The sequence below is a fragment of the Sturnus vulgaris genome, chromosome Z, assembly GCF_052056855.1.
Source record: "Sturnus vulgaris isolate bStuVul1 chromosome Z, bStuVul1.hap1, whole genome shotgun sequence".
Classification (NCBI taxonomy): domain Eukaryota; kingdom Metazoa; phylum Chordata; class Aves; order Passeriformes; family Sturnidae; genus Sturnus; species Sturnus vulgaris.
In genome coordinates this window covers 60,409,098-60,424,108 of record NC_142283.1, presented here as the reverse complement: position 1 = coordinate 60,424,108, position 15,011 = coordinate 60,409,098, and the positions used below count along the sequence as shown (strand labels likewise).

The following is a 15,011-nucleotide window of genomic DNA, read 5'->3' as shown; positions in this document are numbered from 1 at the left end:
ATACAGGCATGCTATGCACAAGAGCCAGGCACGGGTCTTCCAGGAGCAAGGAGCAACCCCTTATCTGGGAAACTGAAGAAAAGCTGCTTGTTTGGGGAAAGAGCAAACTCGGGAATTTAATTGCTGCTTTATGTAAATGCAAGTTGACAAGTAAGTGGTGAATGAAAGTTGCTCCCTGGTCTCCTTGCACTCCCCAGACAGTCCATCCTGGGGCACTAATTCCCTTGCTAGGGAACACCCTCCCCCTCAGTTTATTTCCTTGCATACTGCTGTATTGCAGCACCTGGCTGCAGACTGGTGTCTTGCACTTCATGTTCACTGTACCTTATGGCTTAAAAGAAAAATAATTATTTTAATTCTGGATTATCTCTGGCATGAAATTTGTTGCTTGAAGTTTAATTTTCACTTGTATTTGCTGACCCATTGCTGAGACTGCTACCCACTCCATCACATATACGACTGGACTGACATTGCGGTCCAAGTATGTCACCAAAGCTGTCTCAAAACAACTTGACAACTTCCCGATAGCACATAGCAGGGCTAGAGATACTTCAATTAAGTTCATCAGTTTTGAATCCATTATTTCTTTATTCGTAGTACAGTTAAAGCAATTCTGACAAATCTCTTCAGTTTCAATCCCTTTTTTTTTTTTCATCCTTCAACTCCCTTTGCTTGAATCAGGTTCCTGGGAGTGCTTAGACAGATAGACTCATAGAATAGTTTGGGTTGGAATGGACCTTTTAAAGATCATGTATTCTACTACCCTGCAATGGGCAGTGACATCTTCCACTAGATTAGGTGGGTCAAATGGTGGGTTAAGTATGACATGGTGTCAAGGTCATCACTAAAATATCCTCATGAAGCAATTACCTGGCTGAGAGCTCTGCAAATCCCTTTTATGTCCAGCATGGAACAACTTCTCTCCTGCAGAGCTCTAGAGAGTACCTCTAGGACTGCTTTGTTGTGATACAGTTTATGGTTAAGTTGGTCATAAAGGCTGCATGTGGAGAAGGACACCCAGTATCCCCTGTTTGGCTTGGAGTTAACCAGACTTGCAAAAGACAATACATGCATGGGTGTCTGTCATGGAGCAGTTTTGCTAACCATTACTCTATCTCAGGGCTCCTTCAATTCAGTCGAGCAGCTTTGGATTACAGATAATAATGAAGCCTTGGGAGCTAAGGTCTTCAGCAGTGTCAAATGTACATTTAATTAAAAGTAATAACTGCTGCAAGCTTACTCATGAGAACACATAATATTCAATAATACATTATCTTCCAAATGTTCCTTGTGCATTTATTATTCTCATTTTAACAGATGGTTCCTTTAATATTTTAAACTTAGGAAGACATTTATTGGAATGCATATTTAAGATCTGTATCAGCTAGGAGGTTTTTTGGGTTTTGAGTTTTTTAAAATTGAAACCATGTAAGTTCATGTGCATAAAAGATATTATTAATTTCCCCAAACAAAACCCAGGAAGAAAACCGAACTCAAATCACAGGGTAATGAATGGATTCAGATGGTAACCAAGACAGTTTCTCGTGTTTTCTATGTGGAAATAATACATACTTGTACTGTCCGAAAAGTTCTTTGTCCAGAAAAGGGTTTATCTCGTTCTGACGGAAGGCTAGACAGACATAAATTGTTTCAGTGACCTTTTGCCCCATGATATTGCTGAATTATGTTGGAGCGGAGGTGGATTTAGGGATTTAGTAAAATGGTAAGCCCCTCTGACCTTAATTACTTTAATGCCTCCTTTAATCCCATCACAGCTATGCAAATGAAATGCACTTCCTGCCTTTAGAATGAAGATTGCTTGGTCAGTTTTAAGCTGCAACTAGAGCATATAATGTTAAAATTGGAAGACATTTGGGCACCCGTTGGAGCACTGTGCTGAGGAGTCTCACTCGGCCAGCCACAGGGAAGGAGTGGTGTGGCTGCTTCATCTCTCCTGCCCATTGAGATCACGGGATGGATGCCACCAGAGAGGCCACTGGACTGTGAACTCAAGCTTCATTTATTTTGATCTATTTCCACCCGAATTTCAAGGCTAACCTACAAGTTGATAGTGTGAAGAGCATATACATATGTGTGTATATTTGTCTGTGTGTGAGCAAGGCAAAGGCTATGAAGATCTAAGGGTAGCTGCCCTGGAGACTGAGCACAACCATTAATTTTGTTGCTGTTTTGTATGTCTCAGACTTAAATGTGTCTCCTAAATGTTGCAATTTTTGTCCCCCTTCCCTGTCCAAAATACTTTCACTCAAAAATACATATAAATTATCTTGAGTATTGTGCTGTTGCAAACATTTAACATTTAGTGGATGTCCAGAGATGCATACATTCTTCACCTTTTCTTGAGTACCACCACAGCAGGCAGTAGCACAGGTTCAGCCGTACAGGGTGCTGACAATGCCTTGGCTCTGCAGGTAAGCATGTGCTTAACTCCCAATGGTTGCCTAATCTTGCTGGCTTCAAGATCAATGCAACAAGCAGCAGATCTGCCTGTGCTAGCATCAGGAAGGTCATTGCTATGCCCTGATGTGTCTCCTGTGCCAAACAAGAGTGGCAGACCCATGAGTTCCTGCCATTCACCCGCAGCATGCCAGCAATACTCGGGGCATAGGCACATGCTGCGTGCTTTTTCTTTCTTTAATGGGCCCATGTGAGTGTTCCTGAAGTGAGAGCCGATGCACTGGGCAGACGTACACATTGCACTCCTCCTTCAGTTCCCGTGTGCTTGGAGCAGGAAACAAGGCAGTGGCGTTGTTATCAGCACCCTGGAACAACTGCTTCGTCACAGGAGAATGCCTGGAGAGCAGTAAGTATCTCACCTGTAGACCAGACACTTCTGTATAATAGGCACCATTTGTGGCTTTGATATGATTGAGAAAAAACCCCAAAAGGGATGTAACCTGTAGTTCATGACATTTTTAGCTACTTTTCATGCCTACGGTTTTGCTAAAGACATTTGCTATTCAAAATTGGTTGTAGAAGAATTCATGTGCTACAAAAAGTTTATTGACCTAGTGATTGAGAACTCCTTGTTCCAAACATCCAACATTCAAAGTGTATCAGAAATACTTAGATAATCACAAAGCAATTCACAGAAAGGTTTCTGCTGTCTTGCTGTATATGCATAATTCCTAAAATAAGATTTTGGCTGCAAATAGCTACAATTATGAGCTTATCATTAACGTCAGTAAAAGTTCTATCAGGATTAATTCAAATTCACTTCTCTTGATAATGTGAGGCAAATATTTACTGGAAAATTTCTAGCAAAGATCTAAATGCAGATGACACTAATTTTGCTTTACTGAGACTAATTTTTTGCAGGATTTTTAAGTTGTTACTCCAGTTCTATGATTAGCTTTGAGAAGGACAGCAAAGAAAATCTGGGAAACAAACTAACTACTGAGTCTGGCACATACTATGATCAAAGAAATACAATGCATGAAACAAAATGAGAAAGAGAAGAGAAGAGAAGAGAAGAGAAGAGAAGAGAAGAGAAGAGAAGAGAAGAAAAATAAAAGAAAAAGAAAAGAAAAGAAAAGAAAAGAAAAGAAAAGAAAAGAAAAGAAAAGAAAAGAAAAGAAAAGAAAAGAAAAGAAAAGAAAAGAAAAGAAAAGAAAAGAAAAGAAAAGAAAAGAAAAGAAAAGAAAAGAAAAGAAAAGAAAAGAAAAGAAAAGAAAAGAAAAGAAAAGAAAAGAAAAGAAAAGAGTCTACCAATGTTGACTATATTTGGGCAAAGGATATCAAATAGCCAAACAGCAGAACATACTAAGTTTTGCTACATCTTACATCAGGTATTTAGCAGCTGGATAAGTGTTCCATTCTTCCGAAAAACTTTTTTTCAATGAATGACATCTGAGATTAATTCACTTGAAGCTCATGAAGAAGTGACAAATCTGGGATTTGAGTTAAGATACTTTGATCATATTAAATGAAGATGGTCAATATATCTCTGAAGAAAGCGTTAGCAGTCTGGTATCTGAATGCTGAGCTATGTCACTGAATTGAAAAACATATTAGGAAGCACATACCGCTTCCAAAATTTACACCTCATCTTTGAGAAATGTTCACATCACTGAGATGTCTTTGATAAACCAGAATGAGCAGATTGTCTGCAGCTTCAGAAAAGCTGAGAGGCAGCTGAAAGCCATCATGATATTTCCTCACTGCTTGGGGATCTTACTTGGCCACCAGGTAGAGGTGTAATGGTGAAAATAAGAATAATGTTATTAATCAGCCTGAAGCAGATTGCATCTGGCAGAGCACGACAGCTTGGAGGTGTCACTTGGAGAATAAGTCTGGTTAGACATACTCAGCTTGCTTGGCCTAGGAAAAACAATGAGGGAGCTCAGACACCAGCAGAGCTGGGGTCTTCCAGTCACACTGCTGAACCATGGTCAGGCTGGATTATGACATCCCTGAAGCACAGTCACAGCCACATGCACAGTGGAAATGTCAAGTGTACCCACGCTAAGCACAGAATCACAGAATTGTTGGGGTTGGAAGGGATCTAGAGATAATCTCATCCAACCCCACTGCCAAGGCAGGGTCATGTGGAGCAGTTTACACAAGAATGTGTCCAAGGCGGTTTTGAATGTCTTTGGAGGGGGCTATTCCAGGACCTCCCTGGGCAGCCTGTTCCAGTGCTCTGCCACCCTCAATATAACGAAGTTCTTCCTCATATTGAGATGAAACTGCTTATGTCATTTGTCCTCGTCATGTCACTGGGCACCCCTGAAAAGAGCCTGGCATCATCATCTTGGCACCCACCTCTGAGGTATTTATGTGCATTGATGAGATCCCCTGTCTTCTCTTCTCTAGACTAAACAGGCCCAGCTCTCTCAGTCTCTCCTTGTAAGAGATATGCTCCAGACCCCTCATCATCTTCGTGACCCTTCACTGGACCCTCTCCAGGAGTTCCTTGTCTCTCTTGTCTTGAGGAGCCCAGAACTGGATGCAGCACTCCAGGTGTGGCTTCACCAGGGCCCAGTGGAGGGGGAGGATCAGCTCCCTTGACCTGCTGGCCACACTCTTCCCAGTGCAGCCCAGGATCCCACTGGGCCTCCTGGCCACAAGGACTCACTGCTGGCTCACTGTCACCTTGAGATCCACCAAGGCGGCCCAGCCTGTGCTGGTACTTGGGGTTTTTCCTCCCCAGCTGCAGGACCCTGCCCTTGCCCTTGTTGAACCTCATTAGGGTTCTCTCTCTCCAGCTCTCCAGCCTACCAAGGTAAAGGCAGCAGAGCCTTCAGGTGTATCAGCCACTCCCCAGTTTGTGTCACCAGCAAACCTGCTGAGGGTGCCTTGGATCCCTTCATCCAGGCCAGTGAAAAGCAAGGTGAGTGAGGCTGGATCCAGTATTGATCCCTGGGGAACACCACTGACTGCTGGATTCTACTGCCCTGATCCTGACCCTCTGAGCTCTGCCATTCAGCCAGTCCTTGGTTCACCCCACTGTCCGTTCATCTAAACCACGTTTCCTGTGCCCACCTGTGAGGATGTTATGGGAGATGGTGTCCAAAGCCTTGCAGAAGTGGAGGCAGACAGCATCCACTGCTCTCCCTTCATCTACCTATCCTGCCCTGCCAGAAGGTTGTCAAGCATCATTTCCGCTTGGGGAATTTGTGCTGACTACTGATGATATTCTTTTCTTCTGCATGCTTGGTGATGGCCTCCAGAATGTTCTGTTCCATCACCTTTCCAGGGATGGAGGTGAGGCTGACTGGCTGGTACTTCCCTGGATCGCCCTCCTTCTTGCCAGTTTTGAAGACGAGAGTAACATTGGCTTTCCTTCAGTTATCAGGCCCTGTTCCTGTTTTCTGTGATTTTTCAAAGATGGTTGAGAGTGGCTTAGCTACAATATCTGCCAGCTCTCTCAGCACCTGTGGGTGCATCTCATCAGGACCTGTGGATTTATGTGTGTTAAGAAACCTGCCTAGCTGATGTCTAATCCAATCCCCAGTGACCAAGGGGAAGTCTTCCTTTCTCTAGCCTTCTTCTCTTACCTCTAAAGTATGGGTCTTCTAAGAATCTTCCTCATTAGTGATGACTGAGGCAAAGAAGGCATTCAGTAATTCTGCCTTCTCTGTGTCTTCTATTACCAGGACGCCCATCTGCTTCAGCAGTGGCCTAATATTTTTCCCAATCTTTTTGATGCTGTTGTACTTGTAGAAGCCCTTCTTGTTGTGTGTTAGCACAGCATCAGAGTTGTGCTAGCATCAGTTGTCAAGAATAAGCAGAGATCTGCTCATCTGTGGTCCAGGCTCCCTCTGAGGTTTGCCTTGGGGGAAATTTTTCTATGTGACTGAACATACAGCACCATGTTTTGCTTGTCATACCTGTGGCAGATAGAGTGGTATTTCCCATTTAAACAGGTCTTTCTATCTGCATCACACTATACTGGGTGAAAGCCTCGCAGCACACTTCTGTGCACAGTTAGCTTGGGTCGGGAGAAGTGAGAAATGCTGTAAGCATGGACAGTCTGGTCTCACTGGTAGTGCTGACACAGAAGTCACTGCTTCACATCAGACCAGGCTGTGAGTGGAGCAGGATGTGATGATCTCCAGAACCCAAGAGGGCAATTAAAAACAAGGAGGAGAGGAGAACGTCAGCTGAGTCAAAAGTAGGAACAGAAAGAGTTCAGATCATTCAAAAAATGCCTATGCACTTTACGTTTTTTCACTTTAAGAAACAGCTCAGTAGAAGGGATATGTTTCAGATTGTCTTATCTAGGATAAAACAATAAAGAGCAATTGCCTTGTAGTGCTAACCAGATGTGCTGATAGGGCCACTGCTACAGGACCAGGCTCTCATATACTTGCCCTCTTACATGAAAGTGTCAGTGGAAATAAAGCAAGAAATTAATGCAAACATCAATAGTGGAGCAAGAGGACATGAGAAAACCCTGTGATCAGGGTCTGTGTCTGAAGCAGCCTCCCTTGGCTGTGCTCACAGTGAATGAAAGCACACTGGTGCCTTTTCAGCCATGCAGGACCAGGAGCCATGCTGCAGGCATGCTGGTTTTTTGAGGAAGACAGCAGGGCTCCTGGGGGCAGCTCCACACCTGCACAGATGCATACACGATGTGCATGGCAAGGACTGGAAAACAAAACCAGCCCTTCACACGTTGTCACGGTAGATTTTCTTTGTGTCCTGGCAGAGAGAGATGCCGAATAATGTAAGTAAATGCCAAGAGTTTCCTGGCCTCTCCAGACTCTTCAGAGCAACTGCCTTGTGCTGCCTGTCCTGTCTGTCATGGCTGTGTGCCCACCAAAGATGAAGCCTGAGGGTAATTGCAATGCAAAGTTGGGTTACAAGTAGCTATGCCCAGCCCAACCTCATTACCAGGTTGCTCTCAGAGACTGAAAACTCTCTCTCAGGCTAGACCAGCTATTCCACATGACTGTATTCAGACCATATCTTTAGGCCAATCTGCTTTAGCAGTTCTGAGACATTGATGGGCTTTTGCATGGGTTGCCAGCTCTGGCCTCTGTCACAGCATCCTGCTGACCTGGTGCCCTTTGGGAGCCTCTGTGCCAAGCCCAGCCTCCAAAGAGGACTGGTTGAAGAGACACACTGTGTCAAACCTGCCTTTTAGAACATTCACCAGGAATCATGGGATGACTGATGCAGGACTGTTCAGACAGTGTAAAGCAGCTGCCTGAGCTGTTTTCACTTTGCATGCAGATAGAGCATGAGGGGCACAAAAAATTGGTATCACTTCAGCATCCCTTCTCCAGTTTGTGTTCTAGCCCCAGAGGTACTGGCTGTATGAGAAGGTGGCAAAGTTTCCTGCATTCTCTCACTTCCTCTTTCCATTTGGTCTTGCCTTCATTCCATGTCTCAGCAGATTTTGTGTTTCCATAACTTCCAGCTTCCTCTGACAGGTTACCCCAACTTCTACCCATCACATAATCAAAGGTTCCCTCCATCTCTTTTGCAATAGGTTAGACATGAGAGACCAGATTTAAAACCAATTTCTTATCTAGATGGCAGCAATTTCATTGTTCTGCTTGGAAAACACTATGTTTATTGGCTAATTGTTTTTAACACTTTGCCAATTCAGACGCAGACTTGCAGGTGCCAATCTTCCTTTTTTCCTGTGGATGAATAAGGTAGTAAGCCTTACCACAAGAAAAATGCAGCACATGCCAACTCTGAGAGTAAAACCAAGTTTTTGAGCTGTATATATATCAATTGGTAGTCAATACACAGAAAACCAAAGCCAAAAAGCTACGAGTAAATAAGTATCTTCTATCATATTTAAATGCACAAGCAATTTTGCTTTTATCAGTTGTCACTAGGGAAACTCCTTACCAAAAAAAATAAAAAGATGCCTGCTTTCACTGTGTTTCTGATCATTTTCAGTAAGACTATAGCTGAAGTGACAGATGACTCAATGCTAGCAACAGTGGTGACATCCGGCTTAAAGGTCTTGTAACAAAATGGGGAAGACATATAAACCCAGGTTTTTCCAGTGCTGCTGAGAGTGGTTCAGTAACCTCATTGGTTAGCTCCCATTGGATTCTATTCAGAACATAAATGTAATCTATAATTATAGGTTTACATTTGCATATAGATTTAGATTCTTCAAGCTTTTCACTTACTTTTAAATTTAAATTTTAAATGTCATTTCCCCCTGCTAACTCTGCAGGACTCAAGCACAATTGCCCTGGAGAGTCAATTGTTTTCTATGTCTCTCTAGTCATCCATCAGCGGTCTCAAGCACCTTTGAAAATCCTCTGGGAACCTAATTGATTTTTGAACTGACTTTTGTCTTTCTGATTTCTGTCCTAGTCAGTTAAGAACTGATCAGGAATCAACACAGCAGCTGGTGTATTTTAGCTTGAAAGAACAATGAATGATGCTGACAGCCTGTTCCTATTATCCAGAGTTGCTGAAGCACGGCTCCTTCTCTGCTCAAGAGAAGAGTAGTTGCTACTTCCACAAAGGGGTATATTTCTGTCGTGGTTGCTCCCCAGCCATAACCGAGGCTTTGCTGGACTAAAGAGTCTCAGTAATTTTTAAAGTTATTATTATTTCTAAGTCTACATCTTGTCTTTTCTCAGATGACTGGTAGAGCATGACCACAGTACCATGAGCTAGTTCTGGACTTCTTATTTAAGGCCTAAATCAGGCCTTCTGAACACAGCCAATGGTCCTTTTGCAAACTGTAGACCTTTCCTGTCCTCATTTTCTTTCAAATGGACAGGCCAGCTATTCTGCAGAAGTCTGCACAGAGCTTGGAGAGCCACTGACCATGGTAACACAGCAGCAACCACAGCTTTGTCTGCATCACCATGTCTCCTCCCACTCATAGTTTGTGCCTTTAGCCCCTGCCTCCTTCCTTCCTTTGCAAACTTTTTTCTTAGAAGAGAATGAGAGCATTTAACCTTGACAAAAATGTGTCAAGTTCACTTTTAATTCACTTTTCTTCGTGAATGACCTAACAGTCTGAAGTATTGCTTTATTAGACTAATGATGATGTAAACAGTAATATCCTGATAAGTCCCTGTGTAAACCTAGCAGAGGAAGGACTTGCAAAAAGTGTACCACCTATGTGGTACATATGCTTGTATATAAAGGGCATAGGTGGATGTCACATGGCTCATGAGAAAATAGCTTTGTATGAAAGCACTGGTTGCATACCGTTAACAAAATTATGGAGGCCACTGGAAATGAGAACTGATGAAGCTGGTAAGTTCAGCTAGGCTATACAATGCTCTGGTTTTAGCGTTTTTATTTTTATTTTTTCTTGAAATAAGAGAAATTTATATTTACCTGGCATCCGCCTCCACAAAAGCCCTCTTGCAAGTGTTCCCTCCTTCACAGTGACCACCCTTATTTGTGCTGTTCCACTTCCTGATTTCTTCAGCACCTAGAGCTGCTGTGGGGGTGTTGTTAAACCACATGTGAAAAGGAATCTAGTAAGTGAAACAGTGTACAGCCTGAAAAAATGGAGCACAGCCAAAGTTAATGGTTTCAACCTGAAAAATATGCTTTAAAGCACAGTTGGCAAGTAAAGAAGAGGGATTTTCAGGCCTAATTATGTTGCAGAGCTTCAGCTTTTTTGTATAGCTCCTCTACAGTCAGTCTACACAGGATTCAAGTGACTTCTTACTCAAATTTAGGCTTTGTTCCTGCCTTTCCACAGACATAAAATAGCTAGATCTGTTCCTGTGACTTGTTCTACCCTACATGGAACTGAAAAGATTTCAGAAACCTCACACCGAGATTCCCTTTGACATTCGCAGACCAGAAGACTGTCTGGGCTCTCTGCAGCCTTAACTAACAGTTGCTGCATTTGGATACCATGACAGTCTAAAAGCTTCAACTTATCATAGTGGTGTACTGCTCCTCAAGTCTGCTCAGGAGATGGAAAACCGATGGAAAACCAGCTAGTTTGTGAAAGTGGTGTGGAAATGAAGCTTGACACACAGTGAGACTCAAGTGTCACAGGCCATGCTGATAAATCAGTCAGCAGGAAGGGGGTTGAGCTGGGTAGCTGTTGTGTTCAGATGACCATTTGGACTGCAGCCAGCTTGTTCCTTGTGCAACCACCTCCAGTGCTGCTGCAAAACAAATCACCCTTTTGTACCACACTCCTAACCCAGAATTTATTGTACAGAAGATGGAAAAGAATTGACACTGAAATGATAAATGGATGAAGCTAAAGGTGGCCAAAATCTAGTTACCTTCAGAGCAGCATTGTATTTGGAATGATAGAATTTTTAGGCTTTAAATCATGTTCCTTTATTGAGTGTGCTCTTGTAGTCTATGTCCACACTACTTATATTAAGATGTAAATAAAAGGAGAAAAATGTGTTTATATCTGAACAGATGAGACAAGAAAATATACCTGTTTCCAATATACCTATCTGCAATAACTTGCCTGAAGAAATTAACTGACACTAACAATATGTAGAGAATGGGTTTTCAGCAAATGAAAACTGTAGAAAAATTTGGTTATAAGAAAAATCTGGAGGTCATTTTGCTTAACATCCTGCTCCAAGCAGAACATTCAAAGTTAGTGTCAGAACACATAAACAATATCCCCTATTTATGACAGTATTTAATTTCTTAGGAGTCAAGAATTTTACAAAGCATTCACATAATGACTATATCCACCACAGAAAATTCCTGGGGAAGATATCTCTAGTACAGTTGGGCTGGAATGATATAACTTACCAGTTATACGCACTTACGATTACCAGTGTGTAGAGAAACTTCAATAGGTGATTTAAAATATGTAATTTGTCTCCTTCCTAAACCACACCCACCTTCCTAAATATCTCCCACCAGTGTGTGCCATCTTACTGTTCATTGTACCTGAAATGCATCATGACGCTATCTTTTTCTCTGAAATAAGAAGAAGTTAGCATTCTGTAGAAGGGAAATTTTTTAAGAAAATGTCTAGGAAAAGCTGCTGGTTTGCTCTAAGTCCGCATCATAGGGGTTTTTGATGGAACTGAAGAGAAATAGGGAGAGAAAAAAAATCTTGCTGAAGCCTTAAAATCTTGCTGAAGCCTTCAAATGTAAGCCATTACACATGGTTTTAGTTCATTTCAGCTACGAAAGAACATCAAAGGTCTCACTCTGCCCTTTAACAGGGCAATCAAAACCAGTTAAACAGTGCTAATTGTCTCCACAGACTGCTTTCCCGCTCCCTTCCCCCGATTGTGATGCATTATCTAATTACAGGGTTCATTTGTGAATTCTTATTTGGCATGCAGCCTGTCATTTCAGAGACAACACTTGGTAGCTTTCCCTTGTAGCAAAAATAGAAAACGCCCTTCCCTGATGTGAAAACTCAGCTCATGCTTGTCAATGGCAGAGTGGCCCAGGTGGCCCAAGCACCATCCCACTGCAAGTGGAAGTTACGTGGGCTTCATGGATTTCACCAAGCTATAATTTGAGCAACATAAGGAGGATGACTGCTTGCAAAAAAAGCTCCAGAAGCATTTGAAAACCCTCAGGCTTCAATCAAAGAGAGCAAAGCTATATTGAGACATGTGCTCAATAGCCACAGAGTGGGAAGGCTTATCTGAGCACCTTCTGCTCAGAAAAGGAAATCTGCTTGGATAATTCCTTAGTAAAGAAAAAATCTGGCCAGTGATAGGAATGTAGCACAGCCAATGCTGCGATTGTGTGTTGTCACATTTTCCTTTCCTCCAAATGGAAATATTGGACAGTTTCTTCTGAGTTACTGAGCAACTAACCAAAATGGCCAAATGAATGTTTTCTAGATATCAATATTGATAACAAACAACTGGCACTTAAAAAAGCCCACACTCTCCTGGGCTGGGAGGCAAGGGCCTCTGTGAATGTGGAGGGCTGGGCAGCCCCCAGCACTGCTGGCAGCTGAATGCCAGGATTGTGAAAATGGGGGAGGCCTGTCCTGTCTTGCTATCTGGCACATGGGCCATAGTGGAGATATGAGTAACTTTGCATTCCAAGTACAAAATGATTGCTGGCAGTACACAGTGAACATGTCAAACTTGGAGGAACATATTTTAAAAAGGCCCATCGGTGGTTTTCTTTCTTTAAATGGTAGCCACTGAAAAGTTATGCAAACACTTCAGCTATGGAGTATATAATCTGATATCTGGCAGATGTGCTTTCTCCCCTGCCCCCGCTTCTGCTCTAAATGGGTCACTCCTACTAAATAAACGCAGTTCTCTTGTTTTCTATCAATGAAACACTTCTGGCAGCCATAGACTAGGGCAAAGGGAGCTGCAAAGAGAAGCTGGTGAGGGAGCATTAATTCTCACATGAAATGTGAAAACAAGCCCAAACCAGAGACAACTATCTGAAACATGCAACTGGCAAATGTAATTGGTTTTAATAAAACAGCTCCCTGATCCAAGACAGTACAGTTAAGCAACTGGCCAAAGCAGTGTAGCTGCATCAAAATTGTTCCTGTTTCTACCCATTTCTCATAAAAATTTAGATAGTCAAAACCAAAGACTGTTCATGGAGCCTGTGCCAATCACTGCAAACCATGGGGTCCTGGTCTGACCTATTCTAGGGCTTGATACTGCAGCTTTCCTCCTCACTCTCCCCTCTTTTGCTGTCTTTTTCCCCACAGCTGCCAACACCTTCCTCTTCACCCAGCCTTGGGAAAAACTCATGTTTGTGGGGAAAACTCATAGGTCACATCTCAAGAAGTTACTCAGATTTCCCTCACTGCCTGAAGAGGTAAAAGGACAAAGAGACCACACTTCCCACAGAAGCCCTTGTAACACCTGATATAATACTCTGTCTGTGAATCTCCTGAGGAAATGCAACTGTGCTGACTGTGTGCATTATTTTTATTACCCTTTGAGGAAAAAATAAAAGGCCTGATTAAAATAAAATATTATGTTAAGCTTTTCAACATGTTTTTCTCCTTCCTGTATTTCTATTCTGTGTGAATACTTACCTTCTGGTTCAAGAACGTAGCTCTCTCTAAATTGAATTAATGTTAAGTGTAGAAAACAGTCATGTGGCATCAAATGTCTTATGGATGTCCTATAAAATAAAAAGGGAGAATACATTAAAAAATGGATGCAGAGATACTCAGTAAACAAGATAAATATGGATTTATCAGTCATGTATAATTTTTACAGGAATGACCTGCTGTGAGAAGACAGATCTTTAAGTTATTTGAAAAATAAAATGGAATTTGAACAAAATACTTGCTTAGCCTGAGAAGAAAGGTCAGTGACTAAAGAAATGTGTTAAGATGATGCCACAAAACGCTTTGCCACAGCTGAATAAAGATACAAAATTGGAAGCCATGGAATAATTTTCTGGTCCAAGCTGCATCTTACTACATTTTCTGCTAATTGAATTTCTGCTTGCCCATACATCCACTATTCAGGGCAAATGAAACTATCTTAGTTTAATCATGATGGGTGTCCTTTGATCTTTTTATGGGCCTCACATTTTTCAAAGTTAGTAATAATCAAAATTTTTCCTGTTAATTTCACACTATTATAATTCTAGATCCCTGATCAGGCTGAATTGTCTGCCAAACATAGGGAATCTGGACTAAAATCTCAGTTAGCATTTTTCTATTGACATTGGATTATTCGGTCAAGAGAACAACACAGATCTCCTTTGAGCTTTCTCCTTGGCTTTGGTCTACCTAAGAAGTTCATTCACCTTATTCTGGTCTAAAAGCCCATGGCAGCTGCCTTTTGACCTGCCTGATGTCTGTCAGCACCCACTTCAGTCACCACATCCTTGTCGCTAAACCAGGACTATTTTTGCTCCACTGTTTTGTGAAAATAAAGGGGTTTTTTGGTTCTTCCACAAAGCCTTTTTGAGATAATAGATCTGATGTATGAGATGGGAACCTTATGTCCCATGTAACACACCAGTTTGTGCTGTATTCCCTCTTCTGATTTTCCTTTTTCATCCTAGAAATGGACTTACGTACCTACAGAGGCTTCCTATCTAGCTCTTGGCTTTGATATACTGAGGAATATAAAATATGTCTTATCCTTGTGGTTGAATGAAGTTATGGAAATAAATCCAACTCAACCAGTGCATGGCGACTTCGAATGAAATATTCCCCAAAGTAGTCCTGATGCTACATAGCATCTTGTGAATCAAAGAGAAATGAGGGAAGGAAGCCATAATTTAAAATACTTACAAGAATAAAATATGTTCAGGATCAGACTCTTTCTTTTGAGAATGAATTAGACCTCACATTCCTTCCAACATTCTTCACTTATTCAGCTATAACCAAGACATCTGGTCAAGGGCTGCAGCATTGGTGATATTCACCCCACAAAGGAAAGCCATGCATAATTCCATTAGCTATGCTGGGGAAAAATTACTTTCTCAGTGTTCACTGACAATGAATGACTGGGTGATAAACTGCCATGATGAAATTTAACGGTAAAAAAGAGCCTTTTGCATTATGCATGCAGGGAAAAACAGCCTTAGCCTTACATACATATGGATAGACTATAAATGAGCAAATGTCTCTCAAGAAGAAACTTAGGAGG

The 15,011-nt window shown here is 41.9% G+C and overlaps 1 long non-coding RNA gene across 4 annotated transcripts in view; it reads left to right on the top strand.

Annotated features, from left to right (window-relative positions):
• The window catches only part of LOC148219872 (uncharacterized), an 85,550-nt gene extending 71,862 nt beyond the window's left edge, over positions 1 to 13,688 (top strand). For all 4 annotated transcript variants that reach the window (XR_015799338.1, XR_015799336.1, XR_015799339.1 and 1 more), the window contains one exon: positions 1,776 to 13,688. This is a non-coding gene — a long non-coding RNA (uncharacterized LOC148219872). The remainder of the gene's footprint in view (positions 1 to 1,775) is intronic.
• Positions 13,689 to 15,011: the final 1,323 nt, after the last annotated feature.